Source organism: Callorhinus ursinus, unplaced genomic scaffold, assembly GCF_003265705.2.
Source record: "Callorhinus ursinus isolate GAN/ISIS: 27379988/994484 unplaced genomic scaffold, GSC_fseal_2.0 scaffold86, whole genome shotgun sequence".
Classification (NCBI taxonomy): Eukaryota; Metazoa; Chordata; class Mammalia; order Carnivora; family Otariidae; genus Callorhinus; species Callorhinus ursinus.
This window is the reverse complement of record NW_027397148.1, coordinates 862,541-876,007: the sequence shown is the minus strand read 5'-3', so window position 1 is coordinate 876,007 and position 13,467 is coordinate 862,541. Positions and strand designations below refer to the sequence as shown.

At 42.0% G+C, this 13,467-nt stretch overlaps 1 protein-coding gene across 23 annotated transcripts in view; it reads left to right on the top strand.

Annotated features, from left to right (window-relative positions):
• The window catches only part of LDLRAD4 (low density lipoprotein receptor class A domain containing 4), a 450,420-nt gene that overhangs the window by 56,272 nt on the left and 380,681 nt on the right, over positions 1 to 13,467 (top strand). For 3 of the 23 annotated variants that reach the window (XM_073888058.1, XM_073888067.1, XM_073888055.1), the window contains exon 3: positions 6,190 to 6,297. The exons of 18 other annotated variants lie outside the window; for them this stretch is intronic. The gene's annotated coding sequence lies outside the window, so the exon portion shown is untranslated. The remainder of the gene's footprint in view (positions 1 to 6,189; positions 6,298 to 13,467) is intronic. 2 more of the 23 variants (XM_073888059.1, XM_073888056.1) reach the window with 1 other exon arrangement.

Below are 13,467 nucleotides of genomic sequence, written 5' to 3'. Positions count from 1 at the left end.
TGGTTTGTTATTGTGAAGAGGGGGTTGGCTTCCTAATTTACTGCATTTGGCTTTATGTTTGTGTGCCTGTTTCTGTTTTGGAGAGTGGGTGTAAGTAGCTGGGCATTGGGTTATCTGGAAGTAGAAGCTTAGGTGACACCTGTGTATTCCGGTCATCCCTGGACATCCTCAGACCCAAAGACTGATTCAGAGCCAGCCCTTGGGGGGACAGTCATTGAAGGTGCTGGGAGGGTGCCAGGAGCATCCTACCCTGCCTCACCTTGCCCGCCACCAGCTTTTCACTTTAGGCATACCTCTTCACCTCTCAGTGCCTCTATTTTGTCAACTCTTAATTGATTTTAGTGATTCTTGTTCTGCCTAATTGCCAGTCTATGGCGAACATTAAATGAAGAAATACATGAGGGTCTTCAGGAAAGTAAGAAATTCTGTAAGATATAAGGTGCAACTTTTTCCTAAATTTTAATGTGCCAGGTATGACTCATTGTTTATTCCAAGTTTTTTACTAGACTGTAAGCTTTATAAGGGCGAGAATCTCCCTCCTTCCCTCCCGCTATCCCCCAACTCCCCCCCCCCCGCCAGTGCCTAAAGCAGTGCCTGGTATAATGGAGGAGTTCAGCAAAACTTTTGTCACATGAAATGAACTGATGAAGATTCCCACCCTGGATGCTCTCTCAGAGCATATCCAAGCTTTCTATTTATGGTTGTGGTTGAAAGTAGATGAGGCAGTTGGAGTGATTTAATGTGCTTCCTCACTGAGGCACACAGACCCTTGAATTTAAATGGACTTTTCACAGTTTGGAACCTTCCTAAAACTGTAGGTGCTACGAAGCATGCAGTATGTAACAAACCACACACACACTCTGAGTCCATGTTGGGGGCAGTTCCTCTGAGTTGTTGAGTGAATGCAGTTCAAATGTTTCTTTCCTGAGTTGGACACTTAACCGACTGAGCCACCCAGGCGCCCCTTACTTGGTGAGTGTTGATGAGTTGTGCTATTTTTCTTCCATAATTTGGCATACCCACTACCAGCTTAAGGTGGGAGGCAACAACTCATCCCTACCAGAGCCGAAGAGAGTGGGGGCACGGTTTAGTTACTCTTTCATCATCTCAGATATAGTCCTCTTTAATCTTAACCACCAAAAACTAAAGCCATCTTCAAATAGAATTTTACTGGATAATTGAAACACCACTGGACTATGCTCCTAAGGACTGTACAGCTTGATTTACAAAATTTTGACAAAAGTAGAAATATACTTGCAAATTACATAAGAACCCGATTTCCCACCATATATGGGGTTACCTCATTCTGTCAGTTATTTTAAGCAGGTTTCAAAATTGGTAATGGAAATCTTTCTCTTGACTACATTACTGTATATGGATTTTAAATTAAATACAAGGCTGTGTTGCTCCTTATGAACATTAGAATGGTTAAAGAACAGATCCCTGTCTGCAGACCTGCTTGCTGCTTTGTGCATCTCGGGTCATTTTCAGGCACCATACTTGGATTCTGAGGTGTTGCAAGAACTTTCACACCTCTAAAATAGGTTCTTACAGCTGACTGTCCTGGAATTTATATTTGTTCTGTTACTTGTAAAATTCTGCCTCTCAAAGCTCACAGCTGGACCGTGAGACATTCCTAAGTGCTGATAAGATGGACAAGGTGGCATTACGACTCTGCTCCAACTGCTTGGCTGGGAAAGCCCAAGGAGGTCTGGATTTTTGCACTAACTGCAGAATGTGCCTGTCTTACTGTATGGTGGGTTTTTTTGGACTTGGTTCTAAAATGGGGTTGGGTTACCATGTTTAGGTTGTTATTAAATGTATTTTAAAATTTAAAATTGTGACCTGCTTGATAAATTTGAAGACAGATACCTCTTGGCTGTATCACATTTGTAAGGTATAGCTGGAAACACGGCCTTTGGCTCAAATTCTGTCCTTGCCACTTTCCTTCACTGTTTTACTCTGACAAGTCCTAAGCCTCTCTGAGTCTCAGCTTTTCTCATCTTTAAATGGGATAATATATATCTTGTGGAATTATTGTGAAGATGTCTAGTTCAGCATTCACACACAGTAGGAGTTCAGTAAAATGTCAGTTATTTGCCATCCAAATGCTAGTTCTGGTCCAAGGACCATGTGCTGGCAGGATCAGAGAAAAGGGAGTAGAGGCATGGATCTCTCTGTCCCCTTTAGGATGGAGGAGGTTTGCTGAGGAATTTCATGAGGCATCTTCTTGCTGGAGCCAGGCGTGGTGGAATGCTAGTGCTGGTGACTTGACTGAGCACAATGCCTCTAGGATGTAGGTGAAGAAATCATTAATTCAAGCTTTTCACACCCTTTTCTGTCCTTGTGAGAGAAAGAAACCTCAGACTTATATCTGGTTGGCTCTCAGCACACATAGGAAAGGTTCAGATGGGGAAAATCCCACCTCTCTGTTGGTTTCCTTTAAAAGGAATCCTTTTAAAGGATCTGAAGTAGATGGTGAGGAACAGGGAGCAGTGTCAAAGTCTTCCCGTGTAAGACCTATGGTCCCAGTGGGGAGATGCTTCAGCATTAAAAAAATAACCTGAGGGGATCCTGGGTGGCTCAGTCGGTTAAGCGTCTGCCTTCGGCTCAGGTCACGATCCCAGGGTCCTGGGATTGATCCCCGCATCTGGCTCCCTGCTCAGTGGGGAACCTGCTTCTCCTTCTCCCTCTGCTGCTCCCCCTGCTTGTGCTCTCTCTCTCTCTGACAAATAAATGAATAAAATATATAAAAACATAACCTTAGATGCTGGCCATACATCCCTGACTTGAACTTCCTTGGCTTTGTGTTGAATTTTTTTTTTATAGATTTTATTTATTTATTTCTGAGAGAGAGAGCGAGCGCATAAGCAGGGGGGAACGGCAGGCAGAGGGAGAAGCAGGCTCCCCGCTGAGCAAGGAGCCCCATGTGCGGCTCGATCCCAGGACCCCGGGATCATGAACTGAGCTAAAGGCAGACACTTAACCGACTGAGCCACTCAGGAGTCCCATAAATTTAAACTATTAAGGAAACTCAAAGAGGATCAGTAGTGCTGGGAGAAGGGACACTTTTGAGTGTAGATCCCTGCTTTCTACACTGGTAAATAAAGCAAGGCTTATTTTCTCCAGATGTTTCCTTGGCATGTATAATAAAATAGATTAAACTGTGAAAATGTGATCAAACAAAAACATTTGGAGCTATGGTGTAAATGACCATATTGTGCTGGAGGTTCCCTAACTTGAAGGAGGATTAAACTCTGCTTTACAATTAGGTTAGGATCATTCAGAGGCTGCACTAAAACTTCCTGTCTGTGTGAGAAGCCAGACGGTGGTGGGTTGGTGCCTCTCTGGCCTTCCAGTTTGTCATTAGAGAAGTGACACCAAAGTTCCCATTGGGAGGAGTTCCGGGACAGAGCCCAGGTTGACTAGTTCTAGGTTGCCCCTTGGCTTCTGAAAGAGTTTTTGGGTTCTCGAGGCCTCATTCAGGCCCTCCTTCTTCCTGTTTCTCTCCTTCCTCCCTCCCTCCTGCCTACCCCATGTATACACAGTGTCAGGGGACTCAGATCTGAAGTCCATCTCACTGCTTTTGCCTCAGTCTTTAAGGTTAAGAACAGCAAAAGAAAAATCGAAACTCTGCAAGGGCATCAGGGATACTTTGTGGCATGTTCGAATTAGGAAAAATCAGCAATGTGAAGAGAAAGTCCGGCAAGCAGAAGCACCACTTTTAGAGACAGGGAAGAGAAACTTGTTAGCTCTGTTATTTCTGTCTGTGGTCTGCGAACTTGGGAATTTTCTTTGCCTATTTGTTGGATTGTGTCCTTCTATTATTAGACTACATTATTTTCTTAAAGTAGACTCATTCAGAGCTGTATCAGAAAAATACCTTTTCATTTTGCTTTAAAATCAAACAAGCTAGCAGCTTCGTCAGCCCATGCCTAGCACAGTAGTGTCAAACTGCTAAAAAGCTAGCAAATTTTCCACCTAAAAATTTTGTGGGGGAGGTAAGGGTAGGGGGCGTGGGGAAGAGTATAAAAATAAACCTTTCAGAGATTCTGGGTTGCTTGGTGGCATGTGTAGTTTTCCATGGTGAGGGAGGTTAGAAATAGCATTGCTTTTTATGGGAGTCTCAGCAGCAGCTCAGAAATTTGGCTTTGCAGGCTCAGTCTCTCTGTGTGGGTGAGGCAGCTTCTGCAGCCTGTGGGGTGGGGGGCAGTGCCTGGCAGCATGCTCTGGCACTGTCACTGTCTGTCTTCCTGCCTCCCCAGCCCCCGCTTGGTGTCACCCGGATGAATAGCACTCAAGTGTAAAATGCGCTTACCAAGGTCAGGTTCTTGTGATGACTTGCCGGTAGCAACTGATGCCAATTGTAACAGACTGAGTCTCAGCGGTCCCCACAAAGTCACATTGGTACATGTGTGAGCGCGGTCACTGGGAGCAGGTATCATCATCTGGGGGGGAGTTGTCCTTCAGGGCTGCTTCGTATCAGACTGGCTGAATGTCTTGAGCTTATATGAGATGACCTCCCCTTAGAGTTTTGATTATCAGTGGGGTGGATGGGCCACCCCATCAAAAGGAGTCCTTACGGATTCTTGAAATTTGTCAGTTACATAATTTTCACAAATGGAGGTGGGTAGCCAGGTGTTTCTCAAATTCAATGTAGAAAGGAGATGGGAGGAAGCCGCCACTGTGGGACAGAGGTTTTTAACCTCCAGGGGACCCAGGGCATATGTGAATTCCTTGAAATTGTGCCTGTTCCTGCAGAGAAAGCCAGAGGGCTTTGATGGGATTCTCAGTAAGATTTTGACCTCCAAAAAGGTTAAGAGCATTTGCAGTAGAGCATGAGATGTGAAGTTCACATAACTTGGGAAAATCATTTTGGAAATGTAATGAGTACGGACAGAGGGAAGAGGTCGACAGGAATAAAGACGACAGGCAGAGGAAGGAGAGGGATCCAGTTAGAAAGTGTTTAACCCAACAACGCAAAAGGGGACTGCGGGAGGTTTCCATTGGGATTTTGCTTTGTAGGCTTTTTTCTTGAACCTCATGTAATATTTGTTTTTGTGTCAGAGATGATTTCTGCTGAAGGCTGTTTGGCAATCGATGCTTGGTTAACTTTGCAAGCTCAGTGCTTGAGAAGGTACCTGCTGCTCACAAGATGTCTGGGGTCTGTATGGATTCAGCCTGGCATTTAATGGTTTCTCTCTCTTTTCTTGGGGATCCACTTTGCCACGGTTCTCCACGTTTTCCACACCTGGACATTATGACAGGGCAGTCAGGGGACTCGCTTGTTCAGAGATGATAGAGGAAACATTAGGCAACGAGAGTGCTTCATCTCAGCTCCACAGCACGCTGTGGGCTTTGGGGCTTGCTCAACGGTGCTCTTCTTCAGTACCTTCAGCCTAACCGGGCCCGTCATATTTGGGAGACAAGATTGCCGAATAAGTGTACAGCTAATTTACAAATGCAGAGCATTACAGCTGCCAGTGATCATGTAGGAGAGAGTGCCAGGGCAGGTCAGCAGTGCTGCACTGCCTGGGCTACATGCTCCACTTAGGAACAGAAGTTGTTCTGTTGAGTTCGCAGATAGAGCTACAGGAGCAGGGAAACTATGGTATTGGTGGCCTTGTCAGTTACAATGGCCACTTCTCTGTCTTCACAGCAGCGCTTTGGAGATGAGGCATTTGGGGCAGGGAAGTACTCATCCTAAACACTCTCTGACCTGAGTCTGCATTAACTTTTTAAAAAGTTCCTAAGTTGCTATCTGTTATGTAGGTTCTGTTCTGTTCTAATATTTTTCCTGTGCTGTTATAGCCCAAGAATATAACCCCTTGGCATTCTTTACTTCTAGACTTGGGTTGAGCTGCATTTACCCAGTACAGTGACTCGGCAGGGAGTTCTACTTCCTATGCTGTTTAGTCTGGCAACTGCCACGTGTGAGGCATAAAAATAACAAAAGGCCCTGAGATTCTTGGATCATTTGAGAAAGAGTTGTTTCTTCCCACGGGGCCAGGTGGGTTTGTGAAATGTTTTTTTAGTACTTTGTAAGGTATAATGGTGCTTTTGAGTCATTAAAAGAAATTGTTACAATTTAGGATTGTCATATTTAGGTTAGTTACCTATTTTTTGATCCTTATTTGGTTCACAAACTTCTTCTCTTCCTTTCTTTCTCTTTTTTTTTTTTTTTTAAAGTAGGCTCCACACCCAGTGTGGAGCCCAAAACGGGGCTTGAACTTTTGACCCTGAGATCAAGACCTGAGCTGAGATCAAGAGTTGGACGCTGAATCACTGAGCCATCAGGTGCTCCGTTTTTTTTTTTTTTTAATTGTGGTAAAATATATGTAAGATGGAGAATTTGGAACCCTGTGCATAGCTGGTAGGAATGAAAAATGGTACAGCTGCTGTGGAAAACAGTATGTTTTAACCATTTTAAGTGTAGAGTTCAGTGGCATTAAATACATTTTCATTGTTCTGCAGCCATCATCACCATCCATCCCTAGAACTGTTTTCATTTTGAAAAACTTAGAACTCTGTACCCATTAAACACTAACTCCCCATTCCTCCTGTTTCCTGCCCCTAGCCCCTGGCAACAACCATTCTCCTGTCTCTATGAATTTGACTAGTCTAGATACCTCATATGAGTGGCATCATACAGTATTTGTGTTTTTGTGACTGGCTTACTGCACTTAGCATGATGGGTGCTAAGGGTTCATCAGTGTTATAGCATGTGTCAGAATTTTCTTCCTCTTTTAAGGCTGGTAATATTACATTGTATGGGTATATACCACATTTTGTTTATCCATTTATTCATTGTTGGACCCTTGGCTTGGTTCTACCTTTTGGCTATTGTGAATAATGCTGCTATAAACATGGGTGTCCATATATCTCTTTGAATCCCTGCTTTCAGTTCTTTTGGGTATCCTCATTTTTAAAAAAAGTAAAACTTCCAAAACTTATTATTTTTTTCCTCCAAACTTATTTTTTAAAGCACACTCTCAAGTAGACACTATTAAGAATCCAAAAGAGGGGTGCCCGGGTGGCTTGGTTGGTTGAGTGTCTGCCTTCAGCTCAGGTCATGATTTCAGGGTCCTGGGATTGAGCTCCATGTTAGGCTCCCTGCTCAGCGGGGAGTCTGCTTCTCCTTCTCTGCCTCTGCCCATTCCCCTGCTCATGCTCTCTGTCTCTTTCTCTCTCAAATAAATAAATAAAATCTTAAAAAAAAAGGAATCCAAAAGAAAGGTATATTGAAGTATGGAGGTGATCTACTTGAACTACAAGATTTACAAATATAAACTAATTAAAGGGAAATAAAAGAATAAAATTGATAACTCTACATTATTGTAGATAGTAAATATTATTAGCGGCCAGTGAGCCTCTAGTACATGTTTCTGAGTGAGGCATTATTCTTAGACAAGACTCTGGGTAGGGCCAGATAACCAACTTCCAGGAACAACACAGTTAGCCTACAAATTGCTCTTGTGTTGTCAGGACTTCTGATAGGGGAAATTGTCAGGAAATGTGAAGAAATGGAGAAATGGAAAAATTTCTAATCCGATTCTTGTTTTTCTTGAATGTTGGAAGAATATTAAGTTGTGACCTTTTAAGTATAATAGTACATTATTTTATGATAAGAATTCTTCAGAGTTTTTACTAGAATGACTTGTAACAATGATATGAAATAGGAAGGTTTTCATGTTAGGTTTGCAGTGTCAGTTCATTGCAGTGCCTTCTGTGTGGTATGGCAGCTTGTAAGGATAGACTCACCATTAGGAACCTACCACTTACTATGCCCCCATTTTCTTTAGTGTATGAAATGCCCCATCAAATCAAGAAATAAAACTAATATGTGAGAGTATAGAGAAGCTCATCTTAATCTGAGCAAACTTTGGCTTTCAAAAGTATGAAGATGTCTATAAGTCACTAAGATGAAGAAGTTGGAAGGGGAGCAGTAGGAAAATAATTAGCTGTTTGTGATAAAATTTGTCTTTAACACACATTTACAGAGCTGGGCACTCTGAGGAGGACTTGGGCACAAAGATAATGGGAGCAGTTCCTCCCTTACAGAGGGACACATCTCCTCCTCATGGAGGAGATCCACAATATGTCCTTAGTCATAGTTCATACTGACATGTCCCCAGCACATTGTGCTGAGGGGACCCAGGGCAGAGATATCTTGTGTACCCATCTAGGAAGGTTTGTTGGTACACTCACAGGGGTGGTGATATTTAAAGTGGGTCTTAAACCATGAACTGTAGTTTTCCAGGTGGACAAATGTAAGGTGAGAGCATTCTTTTTTTTTAAAATTTTTTATTGTTATGTTAATCACCATACATTACATCATTAGTTTTTAATGTGTTCCATGATTCATTGTTTGTGCATAATACCTAGTGCTCCATGCAGAACGTGCCCTCTTTAATACCCATCACCAGCCTAACCCATCCCCCCACACCCCTCCCCTCTAGAACCCTCAGTTTGTTTTTCAGAGTCCATCATCTCTCATGGTTGGTCTGTAAGGTGAGAGCATTCTGAGCACTGGGTAAGTCTCACACAAGTGCATGGATGTGGGAAAGTTAACAATGTGTTAGGAGAGTAGAAATGTGGCTGGGATGTAGGGTGCTTGAGAAGGAAGGCAAGAGAAAGAGATAGATTAGAAAAGGAAGTTGGACCAGACCATAAAGTATTTGAATGTGGTGCATAGATTATCCTGTAGTGTGGGGAAACCCCATTTTGGGCTTTTCAGGGAAGATGATGACATTAGATATGTGTTTAGGGAAATCAAGTCTGGTGGCCATGGGTAGGAGTGAATGGAGGGGAGAGACAGAAGCTAAGATCAGCCAGCCAGAAAGAATAGCATGGAAGTTTTTCGGGGGAAGAGGTGAAAAGGCCTGCACCGGGCAGCAGTGGCGGAGAAGAGGGCCTAGAGCAGAGAGGCCTTGGGTGGGCCCATTGAGCAAATGTGGATTCCAAAATAACTTGGGCTTCAGCCTTGGGTAAATGAGAAGATGGTGTGGGCAGAGACAGGCAACCTAGGGGGTGGAGCTCACCCAGGGTGAGATTTCTTGACCGGCATGCCTGTAGGACATCTGTGGGGGGTGGCTAGAGGTCAGTTAGATAGCAGTCTGAGGAGAGGAGAGGTCGTGACAACAAGATGGGAGATTTGGGAGTCATCAGCATGTGGCAAGATCATCATAAAGGTGTAGAACAAATAAGAGAGCAGGACTTCTGAAAAGGGCATGAAGGCCGCAAATATATAACTTTCTTTGTCTTATAATGATGATGATCATCTATTCTGTTGTCAAGTTTTTGTCTGTTTTTTGAGTTGTCTGAAAACAGTCGTTAAGCTTTAATATTTAGTACTGTGTATCCTTTTACCTCATCAGTGCAGCCTTAGGGATTTTCCCCTTGGTGTATCCATATCCAAAGCATTTCCTGTCTATACCTGGATGCCTTAAGGCCTGTTGCAATCACACTCACTGTCATATGTATCATCTAAAAAAAAAATTACTCCAAATAGTGCATATTATAGTCAGCCTTCAATTTGGGGTGATTTTGCCCATGAACTCCTGGTTTCAAAATCCCTTAACATAATATCTTGTCTTCTTCCTTTAACTATCTAGAAGTACTTTTAAGAATTTTACCCCAGGGATGCCTGGGTGGCTCAGTCGGTTAAGTGTCTGCCTTCGGCTCAGGTCATGATCCCAGGGTTCTGGGATCGAGTCCCACATCAGGCTCCTTGCTCAGTGGGGAGTCTGCTTCTCCCTCTGCCTGCTGCTCCCCCTGCTTGTACTCTTTCTCTCTGACAAATACATAAGTAAAATCTTTAAAAAAACAAAAGAATTTTACTGCATTTATCAATCATACCTCATAAAGCTGGAAAAAAAATTTTCACTCCATCTCTAAAATGCAATTGGAAAAATTACCTTGTTGATATTCTGCCTTTAGAAATTGGGAACACTCAAAAGCTTTGTAATCAATCTTCTTTTAAAAATGCATTTAATGAATATTACTTTATTAATACAGAACCAAAGGTAAGGATAAAATGGGTTTTGTGTTCTGTATCTCCTGGGTTGAATGAGCTCTTGTCTTGTTTTACTTTGGAAGGTGGGTGAGGGGGTGGCAACATTTTTTGGGTAAATAATCTACTCTTGGCCTGTGTATACTCATTTACATTCTTGTCTCACGCCCTGGCTGTGATGATTTGACTATGCTGAGGGGGCTTTTACATTTTCTCCACCATCTGCTCTCACATTATGGACGGGGGGGTGTGCTCAAATTATTACTATTTCTAGTCTGATTTCATGTAGAACTTAGTTTGGGTGAGTGGAGAGAAAAACACTTATTATGAGGAGTAGCCTTAGTCTAATTAAAATCAGATAATTGAATATTTATTTCAGAGAAAATTCTAGTAATTAATATAAGCTTCCTGCAATTAAGAATAATTAATAGGAGGGGCACCTGTGTGGCTCAGGTCATGATCCCAACGTCCTGGGATCGAGCCCCGTATCGGGCTCCCTGCTCAGAGGGAAGCCTGCTTCTCCCTCTCCCGCTCCCCCTGCTTGTGTCCCCTCTCTTGCTGTGGCTCTCTCTGTCAAATAAATAAATAAAATCTTAAAAAAATAATTAATAGCTCAATTAAACACTGATGACATTGGTTCAGTGCAGAGAAAAATGTTAAAAACTTTATATCAAAGGAGGCAAAGAGTTTAAAGCAAAATGTACCTGTAAAGCTAGTTTTAGTATAGTCATCTGAGTTTCTAGAGGTTTTAGAAATTCTAATATAGACCTAGAAGCTATCAGATAAATGACCAGGTACTATTATCATTATCTTAAAAAATGATTGGAATTCAGTTATTGGATTCCAACTGTATTCTTCATGGAATACAGTTATTCCATGAAGAAGGTGGAATGGGAATAATTTATCAATTTTTAGTCCTCTCACGTTTTGAACAAAAGATTTGCTTATGTAGCAATAAAACATAGCAGTTGTGTAATTCCTCAACTAAATGTATGTGGAATATAAACCAGAATAAAATGGGCATATGCTCCAACCTCAATTTCAGATGATTAAAGTGAAATGATCTCTTTTTAACCACCTTCCATCAAGTTATCCCAAAGTACATCAATAAAGGTCTATACCATATCTGTTTAAAGGACAAAAGTTTATTGAAATTGAAAGAGGTACTTTGGACATCCATAATAGAACTGTTTACATTAAAACTATGTCAATTTTACAGCAAAGTAAAATTTTGGAAAGGACCAGATCGACAGCTTTGGCTATTTCATACTAAAATATTGTTGACAATACAATTTCAGTATAACAAAAAGGATCCATAAAGGAATCCATAAAGTAATTTGCATAATATTGTGAGTACAAATGAAAAATGTTTTAGAAACCACTGCTGTAAAGTGAATCAAGGGCCATAATAACAGATCTACCAACTTTGGCAATAGACCGTACTTTCTGTACTTTGGTGACCCTGACAAAGCAGTTAAGACCTACTAATAAAACTGTCCTATGCAGAAACATTTAAAACACCACCTAGAAAAAAACAAACAAATATGGAGCTTTGGCAAAAGAACAAAAACACTATGGAAAGAGCATTAGCCAAGCCTTTGGGCATTCTGGCAGTCGGGGGCCTTTAGAAGCACCAGTTGGACCTCATAAGGAACTTAGGCACTGTTCTCCTTTGCAGAATTGAGAATGCTCCACAGCTTGGTAATTTCCACATTATTGTAAGGATCCCCAACACAGACCTATGTAGTACTTGTTTTGAATATGCTCTGAGCTTGTATAATGTTCTGTTGAGTTCTAATGGTTTACGTCTGAGGGACTTATATCAGGTTTGTTTTCTCATTTGTATCTATTGCATAGATGAATAAACTGAGGGAATGAACGATTACATGAGGTATATAATAGGATTTCTGATGACTTTTACGCTGTTGGAAGGGATTAATAGAATATTGTAGATTGCAGCACATTGAACGGTTCAAGGATTCATAAATGTGTAAATATAAGTGAGATTTTATACTATTAGTTGGCTGATTAATTGTCTAATTACTTAACTTTAAACGTTCTTCAGAAGTGTCATCTGTCTTTAATTTACAATTGAATAAAAAATATTGACTCCATCTTTTGGGAACTTTAATTTTTAGTAGAGAAAGCATAAATAGGGACTGTGATTAAGAATTGCTAGTTGTCCATTGTAGTACTTTGAAAAGTAAAAGATAGATTGGTAAAATTGTCTGGGGTCCATCTGTCTCTGTTTTAGAGGGTTTTGCTTACCTGCAGACACAGCTGTGTCCAGTCATGAGCCGTGGGGATTGCCACAGAGAGAAGAACAGCTGTATTGCAGATCACCAAAGATGAACTCTCCCTTGCTGAAGTTTGGTGTTTGAACTTTTAGTTTCAGGGGTGAAGAATCATGCTCAAAAATAGGCTTCCTCTTACCTAAAGAAGAACCATATTCTATTTTAGTCTTTCATATGAACATTGGGGGATCACTTGAGAGGTGCAACAGCGTCTAGGGGAACCACTGGAACATTCTGTATTTTCAGTTTCGGACAAGAAGACTGATTCTTGGCTCTTTGTGTATACCTTTCCCATGTCCAGTGTGTAGTTCTTATATATTGGTAGATGTGGTGGGTTTAGGAACCCGGTGGGATGATAACCCTGCAGAAGACTTCAGTCCTCCAGAGTGTGGCTGGGCAGTTGATGCCTCCTCTTTGTTGATGGGAGCATCCATTCCTTCCTCTTTATCATCAGATTGGATGACTTTGTTTCTCCATGAATCTCAGGGACCTCCGTCCCATGATCCTTCAAGAGAAAGAGGAGCTGGGCATTCCTTTCTGTTCATGGTTCTTAGAAAAGTGTTAATACTTTGGGTGCCTTAAATGTTTAGTTTGTAGTCAATGTGATGGTTAATTCTATGTGTTAACTTGACTGGGTCAAGAGGTGCCCAGATTAAACATTTCTGGGCATGTCTGTGAGGATGTTTCCAGATGAGGTTAGCATTTGAGTTGGTGAACTCAGTAGATTGCCCTCCTCATTGTGGGTGGACACCATCCAATCTGTTGAGGGCCTGCATAGAACAGAAGGTGAGGGACGAATGAATTTGCATCTTTTGCTTCCTGTCTGCCTGCTTCAGCTGTGACATTGGTTTTCTCCTGTCCTTGGACTGGGGTTTACACCATCGGCTTCCTGGTTCTCCGGCTTTTAGACTCGGACTGGAATTATACTACTGACATTCCTGGATCTGCAGCTTGCAGATGGCAGATCCTGGGACTTGTCAGCCTCTGTAATTGTGTGAACCAATTCCTCATAATCAATTTTCTTCTTCCCTCCCTTCCTCTTTCCCTTCCTTCCTTCCTCTCCCTCCTTCCACTCCCTTTCTCTCTCTTTCTCACCTGTGTGTGTGTGTGTGGGGTGTGTGTGTGTGTGTGTGTGTGTGTGTGTGTGTGTCCTATTGCTTT